The sequence below is a fragment of the Dermacentor variabilis genome, chromosome 7 (genome assembly GCF_050947875.1).
Source record: "Dermacentor variabilis isolate Ectoservices chromosome 7, ASM5094787v1, whole genome shotgun sequence".
Taxonomy (NCBI): Eukaryota; Metazoa; Arthropoda; class Arachnida; order Ixodida; family Ixodidae; genus Dermacentor; species Dermacentor variabilis.
In genome coordinates, this window is record NC_134574.1 from 133,269,616 (window position 1) to 133,281,781 (window position 12,166).

Consider the following 12,166-nt stretch of genomic DNA (forward strand, 5'->3'; position numbering starts at 1 on the left):
AAAAAAAAGAACATAGTAGTTGGGCAAGACTTCCGAGAAACTCGTGTACCACGAGACGCGCATTAGTGGAGGACCTCAGTTTAATTGTGACGGTCTGGAGTTTCTTAACGTGCGCGCAAAACCCGGTACACGGGAGTGACCTTGGATTCAATTCAAACTCCTAACAATTCCTAACAATTTTTAGCAGGGAGTCAAACCTGCCAACTTGTGCTGACTGGCAGAACGCCATCGGCAGTTCAGCAGGTCGGAATAAAGTAAGAAATATTTAGCAGGTAAATAAAAACGCTCGCAAGGGTGCTAGTTGGAACATCCTATTATGTAACACAAGCGGTGTCAGCTTTATCTAACTTCATTTCTGCCTAGGTTTTGGTGACATCGAACTTTCTTTGGCGGTGAATCAATGTAGGCTGACGAAGTTTTTTCACATCTGACATTCATCCGACAGCGCATTTTGAAAATACTTATGGTGGAGCTTAGTTGCCGTTGCCCCATTACTCTGCACATTTATGCATTTAATGGTCAGACAGCTAGAAAACTGGACCGAGTACCTGCGAGCAACATTCTAATTTCTTATCACCGACACATTGAATTCCGAGCCTTTTGAGCTGACTGTTTGTCCATAAGAGAACCTTGCGATTTAGCCATAACCCAGAGGCATGAGACGCTCTTAGAAGCTGGTATTTGGGCGCTTGTTGAGCATACTGGAACTCGCCCAGGAGACCATACGTCGACGCATTGAAACTGACAGAGGGTACTATGACAGAATAGGCACACGTACATCTCAGGTTCATGGCACGATTTTTTTATTATTAGACCAGCAGCGTTGGCACATTCTGTTGTCCGACGGGGATCAAAATACCTGCGACCTTGGCAATGAAAATGTTCCCAAAGACGCTGCCAACCGGGAGGAACCAATTTGAACAACGAGCGTGCCACTGGAGGATAGTGTCACCGACCGGTACAAAGTAGCCGACAACTGTGAAACCGGTACGATCACCCCATACGCGCTCCGTCAAAAATAATTAAGAAGAAAACTTGCTGATGGTGTGGGATCGGGACCTTAGAATCACTGCTCCTACTTTCGATCAGCGTCGTGCGTCCACTTCTGGTCACATTTATCGGCAGCGATCCTCCGCTCGTCATGTCGGTCCTGTGACGCATCCTCCGCGCGGTCATCAGAAGACATCGGCGGCTTGCCGGAACTGCCTACCGGGCGACTGTCTTCATTGGGCATTCTCCCAGACTCGCTCTTCGCGTGATCTCTCCTCCTACTAACTAGGGTGCTGAGGAGTGTCTTATTGAGGAATTTCTTGTTGTTCGGATGGATGCGGGGCGTTTGCCAACCATAGGCGCCATGGTCTTTTGCTCAATCGGTGAGACGTTTCATTTCCCGGAGTAGCCCCTCCTTGGCGAGGCGCTAAAGCTCTTGGTCACTGAGCGGCATGGAGCAACAGAAGTGTGCGGCTAGCTGCAGCAGCTCCAATTTAACAGGCGGCGCCAACTAAGGGTTGGGATTTCAAAAGCGGCACATCGGCCTTAAGCGAACGCCAGTGCGGCTCGAAAAATCGCGAAAGTGGTACTCTTTCTTGTAGCGATCTCCAAGCTTGCGCAAGGTCGTTTGAATAACCAGCAGCTCACACATCCGAGAATTAGTCTTTGACGTTCAACGTGCTACTGTAATTATATCGCCATGTTCGTCTAGTAACCCCACAAAACATCAAACTTGTATCGATGCAGCCGAACCAGCGCACCTCGAAGCAGCCATACCGATCACAACCTGGCCGTTCACGTAGTGCGCGAGGTATCCCAAGTTTCGAATCAGTTCGGTTTCCAACATAAGGACTCTAGTTCCGAAAGCGTAATCGCATGTTTCACGCATGCGTGGGTAATTGAGAGATTTGGTTAAAAATACAGAACGCGCAAAACTACACTCAGTAATTTGGTGCACTGTTAGTATACAAAGCGTGAACGCGTCGCAAAGCGCTCGCGAATTGGAGGTAGATAGCTATAGATAGCTATAGTACTTGTCGTAGACAGGCATAGACTGTTATCGTATTGAATGAAAAAAACTATTTTTCTTTTTTCGTGGGTACAGACAGCAGAAGCAACATAAACGAAATGGACCGAAAAACAAAAATCCGCCCTCATTTCACCCTCTGAAAGTGGATGTACCGCGAAGCTGGGGCGAACATTAGACGTGTACGCCGACGGGACACAAGGACAACTACGACAAGCGAACTACTGTGTTCAGCTATTGAAAAGCGAAACTGAGAAAGCATGGCGGCCAGCACTAAGCTGGCTGTAAGCTGGGGAGATTGAGCTAATGCACTTTTGTGTCGCATGTAAACGAGGGTCATTTTGATGCACTGTGACGCAATTAGTCCCTCTCAGCGATCACCCATTGCCCACCGGTGGCGCAAAATTCACCGGCTGCCATACTTTCCAAGTATCGCTTTTCAATTGCTCCGCATCGTACTTCATGTGCGCAGGCACATGCGCGGGAGTTGTTTATTCAGCTAAATTATCGCTTGAAAGTAATTGCGCCGGAATATGCGCAAAGTACGACTTAAACAAAGGCTGCACACATACTAGCCACGGATTGATATTCGAATATATGAGAAAAAGTACATCTGTTACGCTAAAACACCAAGGCAGAACACTTTTCCACCAGTCGTTTGAGGTCTGTCTGAATGGCTGCGGCCGAAAGGTGGCGGTACCGTTAGCACAGCATAGTTTCTTATTCTTGCAGGACCTCTGCCAGAAGCAAGTGCGTTATTGACGTAATCGCATTTCTCAATGTAGCATGCATCACAAAATTCTTAAAGTACGACTGACAGGCAACCTGCAGACATGAGGGCGTCGGATTGCAGTTCGAATATAAGAGCAAACATGATCCTATAATGCCGAAACTCAAACACGAACCCCTTTTCGAGCTGCCATGTTTTGGGAGAGAATGCCACGAAAAATCCCGACCAACTAGACGCTAGCAACTTCTCTGTAAAAGAACTGCAGTTCCTGCGTAACGACACCTTAGATAACCTTATTATATCGGCTTTTGTTACGGTCACCGTTACGCTTCTTAGCCCGAATACAAGTAAAAATGTATCCTTGTCTGCTTGCTTGTTTCTTTTTAGGCGGTATTTATAGTGTGTTCATCAGAATCGCTCACCACTAACAGAATTTGGACAGTGCGTTCTTCAGCTGCGCAAAATTAAAAAAGAAATCCTGTGGCAGAAAGCACAATTCAAACCCTTGTAAATTACTTAATGAGGCGGTCAATACTACTACAAGATCGCCAGATGCCTACTTAAATAAATAACTACGCTAATTACCTTTTTAAATACTAAACTTATAGCACATTCTTCCATCAACAAATGGTAGCTAGGAAGTGCGCATGGCATATCGACTTACAAATAAGTTTTAGGATGGCAACAGTTTTGTGATACGCGCCATCAAACTTTCGGTAAAAAGTTCCCGAGAGGTTTCACTTCGTGCTATTCCCTTTTTGTACATTGCGCGTAGAATGTAATGAAAATATTTTGATTGTGTACAAGTGAGGAGGTTTTTTTCAAAACTAATTAATTATTTTGTACCATTCAGTTCCGTTTTCCCATTTTTATAAATTGCAAAGTGCAATTAGAAAATATGGTAAGGCGCTCTAATGAAATAGTCTTCATTATTTCAAGCAATTCGCTAATGCGCTAATAACACTTTTGTTGTTCCCCTCCACCTTCTTCCTTATAAGAAGTCCCTGAGGCATTCCAAGCCCACGCCTTTCGCCAGACTTGTTCAGCTCTTGCTCGGCGCTTGGCGATGACGTCACGGTCGTTCGACTCGCGTTCGGCCTTCCGCCGCTTGCACCGCTGGTCTGTTCTTGCTCGGAGCTCAGACTCTATATCATGAGACGAACCCAGTACGTCCATAATGCACCGAAAACCCGAAGTAATTGTCAGGGGAGGTCAGCCAGGTCAACCCAGCGCGCCTCCACCTGCCCTCCTCCTCCGCGATGCTTCGCCTCGGTCCTGCTCCCCCGCTTGCCTCAATGCCACATTGCCTTGGCCGCGCGCAGCGCGCTCCTCCGTACTTTCTCCGGCGTGCGCTTCTCCTCTCCACCTCCAGCCGCTGTCCTCCTACGGAGCTCGCTTCCCTCACGGCAACACATATAATCTTGGCGATTTCGGAGACATGGGCTTGCGCGTGAAAAAAACTGGGGACAGCTAAAAACTTAAGACTTCCTAATAGGAAAGTTTTAATGGCTAATCGAACGCCGCTGAACGCTCCTCCTATCAGTGAACTTCTCGTGGCCAAATGAGCGCGTTGAAACGACTTGCGCGTTTTGAGTCGGCCTTACCGAGGCGCAGTTACAGCGGAGGCGAGAGCTTGCTCGGTTAAGGAACGCGTGGACAACACAGGTTTCCGAGAGTGAGAGTGAGGGTGACGTGCGTCGCGGCGAAGCCTTCTTCCCTCACACAAGACCTGGCGCGCTAATTTAGCAGCAGGTGTTCCCTGTCGCTCGGTCTGCTTCGATGAGGTGCGCTCGTACCACGGCGTCACATCCAATAGGAATACCGTCGAGGCACCGTCTGACATGGCGTCGCAGTCAACGGGAATTTAGGTTCTCCTGCCGATTTAGGATGCCCTATTCTTCGGTAAATGAGCCATTTGGCACTTTCGCAGCAAAACTGGGTCAGAAATGTTTCATTCAGATGACATTGAGGATGTTGAAATGTTATATATCGTGGTTGTCTGGGCATCAGTTTTCTTTTCCTAAGCCTAATGGTAAAATATGATGCTAACGCATCAAAAAACGACGCCTGAGGAGCAGGAGAGTTTAAAACAAATTGAACTCGCGAGATGTCTGCCGACTGTTTCTTCGTTTAACATTCTGTGTTGCAGTTTTGCGCGTTATTCGCCAACACGTCTTTTGCTGTTACAAACGTTATAAGTGAATGCGGAAAGCACCTTCTCAGAGTAGCAGCGTTCACGCTCGTATCTCGAGATAGCAGTAGCAGAAGCTGCAGTGCTCAGTTTCGCACTTTTGTCACTGGAAAACTCAACAACGCTTTATTTTCACTTTTATTTAGGCAACGATCAAAACGTTTTTTATGCACACAAACACAACGAAGCTTTCGAAAAATCACGTTATACTGTGGCAAGGACCGAATAAAGTAGACGGAGTTGATGTTACAGTTTTTTCGGCCAAACATGACGCATACGGACGTATGCTTGAAAGGCGAACTGTTGTGCATACAGCTGCTGCAAACGTAGTGTTCCTCTCCGACAAAATATCAGATATTGGCAGATCATTAACCATCATTTTGTCCGAGCGTAATATACTATGTAAAAGTACTACTCCGTGGTGAAAGTTTGTTGCACCGGGATACATTATAAAACACGATTTCCGCGTCAGCGACAAACCTACGCCGTACATTTTCTATGCAAAGTAGTTCGAATACAGAAGCACTCATACGACAGTCTGCGAACGCATTAGGAGGACAGAAGGTAGGTAAGTGGACATTCTTGCTGGTGTTCGACAACATTCATCCCAGGTACAGCAATTTTGAGCACGACATCAGTTGACGAGCACGCGATAGCATCATCAGGCTGCACTTTTGTGGAGGCGCACTGCTGTACCTTGTTGCTTAGCACTGCGCTTGCCGGTAGTGGCGAAAGTTGCATGAATTCTTAACTTCAAAGTTCAGGCATTCAAAGTTGGAATGCGAAATGCGCACACTATTAGTTATGCACTATTCTTTTGCCAACTGCATAATAGGAGGGCAGAGTTCTGCGCTTCCAGAACCCAAACGACATTCTTCTCATTTTGCACTGATTTCAGCTTAGCGTGACCGACAGAAATGACCTCAATAGGCGTCACCCTGTCGTGCAGTCTGGCAACGTCTTTTCTCACCATTTTAAAGAAAGAAAGGAGAGGCACACGTTTTTACAGTGTGCGTGCTTTTCTTCGAAGACAGACCATGAGGACATTCGTGAACATTGATGCGACGCTTAAGTGAAAGCACCTCACGCGACACAGGCTAAAATGCAAATTTCGCTAAGGTCCGAAAACAAGTGCAAGTGGTCACTCTTTCTTATGAGGACACGATGTTGCCACCAAGGCAATATGTTCATGAAACTGGGACAAAATACTGCTGCGTTATTTCTAATTATCGTGGAAGCCATGCCACCGTAATATTTTAAGCTCGCTTGAGAAACTGATAGCACACGTTAATTATTTGCTCATGCTGGATTGGACAGCTGTGTACATTTATTACCCAATTATTGCACGGTCTCGGTTGATAATGTTTTTCATAGTCGTAAGTGTAGTTGAATCCTTGAAATATTTTGCTTTCTATCTAAGTCGTTATTTGGAAATATTTTTTTTTCGCTCAACAACCGGCTATCCACACATCTTTAATCTTTTATTGCGTAGTTGACAAGTACTTAGTAAATATTATAGTGGTGGGAGGCTGATTATGTTTTTTTAAGTGACGTGACATGGCAGCGGAAGCTTGAGACGTGCTTTACATTCAAAGATTTCCTGAAGATCTTTTTGTGCTCCTCATAGAATAATAGATAAAACTGATGGCCCTAATAAACTTAATTTATGGAAAATTTTTATGTCTGTCTTGTCACTATCCGAACTAAACTGGTTCCACAATCTTAGTGGTGAGTCTACTTATGTGGGCGCCTTGACAGCTTGTATATGGGCTGCTGGCAGTGGCCATAGTATTAGGCACCACTCTTGCGCCGGAGCAGCGTAAGACGGTGCAAGTAATGGTAAGTGAAATGTTTCATCTAGCTAAAATCTAAACTAGGCAGTGTTTTTGTGCACTCTATGTAAGTATTGAATACGTTGGTGTCGGTAATAAATGCTCGACAAATCTGCATGCGATGCGTCTTCTGAATAAGGTGTTAGAGAGTAGCATCGCTGAATGTAAATGCTGTAGGAATTTGTAGGATGTCCTTTCGAGCATGTGTTCGTGATCAAGTTGGGGAGAGAGTTTTTTTGCTTAGCTTTGTAGAAACGATTACGAGGTTGTTTTGAATATTCGCCTCTGATACCTCTGTTGCAATAGGCTGCTTCGCATGATTGTTCGGTGTTACGGACTAAAGGGCTAAACTATGAGCTTTCGACGCACATAGGTACCCAACAATTGAACTTAGAAACAGTGAGGCATCTGCTGAGTGATTTTCCTCGATGTTAGAATACGCTCTCCTTGGTCACACTTCGGCGGTAATTAGATAAATAAGTTTCCGAAGAGGAAACGTTCCGGGACTATAGGGTGTCTGGGATGCATGGAGGTAACATGTGCGGCGGCTTTTCATAAAGTTCGCTAGCCTGTGTGATTGCCTATAATTGAACGACGAGCGGGTAAGCATACAAGCGCCTTGTGATAATTTTTGGTGCCTCTTGCAGAGTCTCCTTTCCTACGGTGAGAGCGAGACATATTTTTTCAGATTAACCTCTTTAGATAACTAGGAACCTCTCACAGTTTCTATGGTGACGTTCTCGAAACTTGCGCAAGCATTTTATTGTCATAGCAATTATATGCACACTCCAAGCGCATTTCTGCCGTCGGCGTCGGCTTGGTCGTCGGCGTCGCCGTTAAGTTCCGTACCAAGTCCAAGAGCGATAAAACCGTCACCCCGCGCCCCACGTTGTATGTGCCAGTGAAAGCGTGTGAGGGGAGCCGACGATCGCGCCTCTATCTCGTTCGCGCTGATTGGAAGCGCGCCATCTTCTCTCGCATGTGAGGCACCCAGGGAGGTTTTAAAATATAAGCCGGAGTGGCAGCCCTCCTAGTTTGTTGCCAGCACAGGTGAAGCCAAAGTTTACCTATGCTTCTACTCTGAAAGAGGACCGCGACAAGTGAAACTTTTCGCTGCCCATGTCCTTTTGATCACTTACTGCAAATGCTAGGAATGTTTGGAAATAAAAGCTGCAAGTCACTGCCTAAAATGTTGCCTTTGGGTGCTATTAATATAATGATGCGCCATAAAATAAAGAAGAAGAACGCTTAGGCTTTCACCTGAAACCAGCGACCGAAAGAAAGCCGTTCAACGATATCTATACGGCAAAATTGAACATCCAAAATTGCACGGAGAGCGAAGAGAGCTCTTAATATATCGCCCGCTATTTGCTAAGGTTACTCCTTGCCTGTGGTAAGATGGCGGCGGCTTAGCTTCACATTTATGACGTCATCTCCAGTCCGGCAAATTTTTTTAAAACCTCCCTAGGGGCACCCAACGTTGCGAGGCACCCGGGAGAGGGGTGGGCGGAGCGGCGTTCTCTCCGGCTGCACCAGCGGCTGCGCACGGTAGCCCGGCCGTATTTTGAGAGCGATCTGCGTTCAGGGCAGAGTCTAGGTACATCGGCGGCTCGTAACTTTGTGCGTGCTCTGTGTCCTCTGCGCTCGCTTTGCGTTGGAGCGATAGACAGCACTAATGTCACTTCGCTCGCTGCTGCTTCGTTTCCGCACGCCAGTGTTTTGACGAGTGTTCGCAATAATCGAGCCTTAAGTGTTGATGTTTGCTGTGCGTGCTGACACCATGCTTATTAATTTAGTTAGCAAGCGAATGTTTACAAGCTGATGTGGCTAATAAAAGTACTATCCTTATTCTGTATGGCTGGCCGCTAATTTGGTGTGGCAATCGATGGTTCGCCTTTCGGGCGAAACGGTTTTCTTTTTCTTTTATTTTGCCGGCGACAAAACGTCTATGGGGAAGATTCATGAAGTAGGAAGGTTGCAAGAATGTTTAGGTGGTGTCAACAACGTACATTGTGTCAGGTAGAAGTTACGATGTACAATGCCTGTCTTCGTAAATGAAAAATTCAGGGCTTTCTCGCTTTACAATGTCCATTATGAATGTAATGGACATGATTTCATTATCACGCGACTACCCCTGGCAGCGCGATAAAACCAGTCGAGAAATGTGGCGAGGGTTCTGCCCAACACATGTCCACATTTGCGCCACGTGGGATAGTGACCGAGGATCTGCAAATGCCAAAGGTCTGCAGTAAGCTTGTGCCCAAAAGTGTTGAAGGAAGATTAGACAGAACGTCGAGTTTCACGCTGTTTAGAATTGTTGGATTTGGCTAAAGATGACCCGGACTTTCTTCACTCTGTCGTAACCAGAGAGGAATTCTGGATGTTCGAGTACGACCCAGAATCGAAAAGGCAGAGCAACGAGTGGCACACAAAATCATCCCCCCGCCCCAAGAAAGCGCGAATGAGCAAGCCTTGCATCAAAAACGATGCTCAATGTCTTCTTTGACGCCGGAGGAATAGATCATTTTGAGTTTGTACCGCTGGGAGAAACTGTCAACTCAGCCTTTTACCTAAGGGTGCTCAAGAGATTGAAACACTTGGTCACGCGCTGACATCAAAGACACGGTCAAGCGCCACCATGACAATGCCCGCAGCCACATGTCCTTCATCGTTACCGACTTCCTGGCCCAGAGCGACACCCAGGTGGTCCCCCATCCCCCTTGGGTCCGTGCGAGCTTCTTTTGTTTCCCCGACTGAAGAGAGTGCTGGAAGGAAAGCATTGGGAGACCGTGGAAAAAATGAAAAATCATGTTACAGCGTTTCGGAGAGCCATACGCGTCGAGTATTTTCATGGTGCCTTCCATGCGTGCCAGACACGTCAACGCAAGTGTATTGATGCAGTACAAGAGTATTTTGAAGGATTTGAACCATTTTACAGGCCCTGTCATTTGAGGTTTCTTCAGTACTTCAGTATTAGTACTTAAATACTTCAGTTTGCTTTCGTTCATTGCTGGGAGTAGTAGTATTAGGAGCATCGCCAGGAAAAAGAAAGGCCTCGCAAGTCGGGACATATAGATGCCACGTTTAAATGGCAACCTAAATAATTCTTCGACATAGGATCCCTATTGAAAGGCCGGCAGATATCATTTTGAGGGCAGTTGGAATTTGCCTGATCTCTCCGAGCAGTTCGACAATAACAGAGTTGTGTGTGCACGTGTACTGGTGTAAGGTTAATATTTTCTTTGATTGCTGCCCTGTTCTTTATTTAATTGGGGCAACGGGGCCTCACGACGTTTAATAAAACTGAAGCTTCGCCCCTAGCCCTTGGTGCAAATGTACCCCAAATTCACTATCTAGACATGTTCTTGAAACGAACTGCTCACTTACTTTACATTTTATCTTAATGAAAACAAGCGACCAAGCAAATCATTCGCTTTGTAATAGTTCTCATGGCGGAAAGGCGGACGTAACGGAAACATGGTCGCTTGCGTGTTGAGTTGATGGATATCATTGTAGAATGACGAGCTCTTGCTTTCGCACATGTTTTCCAGTTGTTCTAGAAAGCACTACCGACGTTGTGTTCATTGCTGTTATATTCATCTGTTCATCTATTCGTCGCATCTGAATTTATTTAGTAATACATACTGCGAAAACGCCAGGTACATTAAGACATTCCAGAAAATAATATTTATTCTTTCTCTTCGCTTCTGTAAGTACGAATAAGAACGTCCAAAGAAAAAAATCTATCTATAGAAAAAGTGTATGGAAGTTGAAAAGCGAATAAAGAGAATAATATAAAGAGAAAACAATCGGAGATATCGTATGGCAAAAGTATAGAAACGCAGTCAAACAGAACTATTATTCGCAGCTTCGCAACACGTCGCTCATTTAGGTTGGTTTCACGATCTGCCGCCGCAATATTATACGTGCGTCTCTGTTTTTTATTGCGTGTGCGTGTGTTTGCACAATGAACCTCCACTTCTAATCAAAGCTTTAGTCAAAGCAACGAAAAGCACCGAAACGCTCAAAGTATTCCACGCATACAGCAGCACTATAACCGTGGTAAGTGTTCTGGTAAACCTTCCTTTTGCTTCTCGATCCTTCCTTTTGTTCAGTTCGTTGCTCTGTCCCGGCCAGCTTTTCGTCTTACTCGACGAGTCAGTCACCTCTCTCTTCGGTATGGCGCTATGAGTTATAGCCTGTCTGTGGTTGTGTAATAGGCTCGGTTTTGCCGAGTGCAAGACATGAAGCATGGCAGCGGCAACGGACCTTTGCGCCTTGCCACGGTGCAATTTCGCGCTCCGCCAGACACGGTGATGGAAAGCAATATCGGCACAAATGTGAAAGTCATCATTGAAGGAAGAAGTTCCGTTGAACAATATGTGAAACACATAGGTGCATAAGCGCGTCATTTTTGACAGCAAATAGACGTACTGTAACAATGGTCAAGATTGGCCCAGGTGACAAGCCGTTAAGTTAGGAATTAAAAAAAAAACGTATCTGCCATGGTAAAAAAACTTAAAACAGATCTCTTCCTATTATGTAGTGTTCTTGTGACATAAACAATAGATATAGGACGTATGCTACGTTTCTGACCTGTATAAGAAAGGTGCGCGACATATTCAATAACCAACCTATTAAATAACGTAGACTTTGATAATTCAAAATGCGGTGACACTCTGACATCACGAAGAAATGTTTTAGAAGCGCACTTTGCCGATACCACTTAAATGTAGCAATATCCATATATCCGTATAGCATGATGCTTCGGTGAACATTGTATTTAGTTTTCTTCGGTTATAACCAAAACTATCAATTCGCTTCCAATAAGCTTACCAGGACGTGAAGTAGTCTGTTATCTTCTTGGGGCGTGCGTGATTGACTGAAAATTACTTGCAGTAGCTCGTGAGAATCCATACATACCCTACTAAATTTGCATATCTAAGCAAGGTGTTAGCAGTGTCTAAAGATAATCCTGCATAAAACCTTCGACGATGATTGTTAATGAAAGTGAATAGGAAAACGTTTTTACAAAGGTGAGTAACTTTCTATAAGAAGCTATAAATTTTATAAGAGGAACTCTGCGCTTGAATGCGTATATTTCTTGCATTGGGGACATTATATTAGTGTTTTATGGCGCTATTTCGTATACACCGTAGCCATTAGACACCACAATCAATGTGGCTGCACACGTTTCGTACGTATGAGTCGACTCGAGCCAGTATTAGGAAGTTTTACATTTGGCGTACGCAAATTTAGGGGATGCAAACCACTTCGTTTACACAAGAACGCAAAAGGGCACACAAAATCACCCCAAAGGTGCAGAAAAAAACGCACGCCAGGCATGTAACTTTGCATTTGCAGAGACCCTTTTAAGTACGCAAACGCTTATTGCG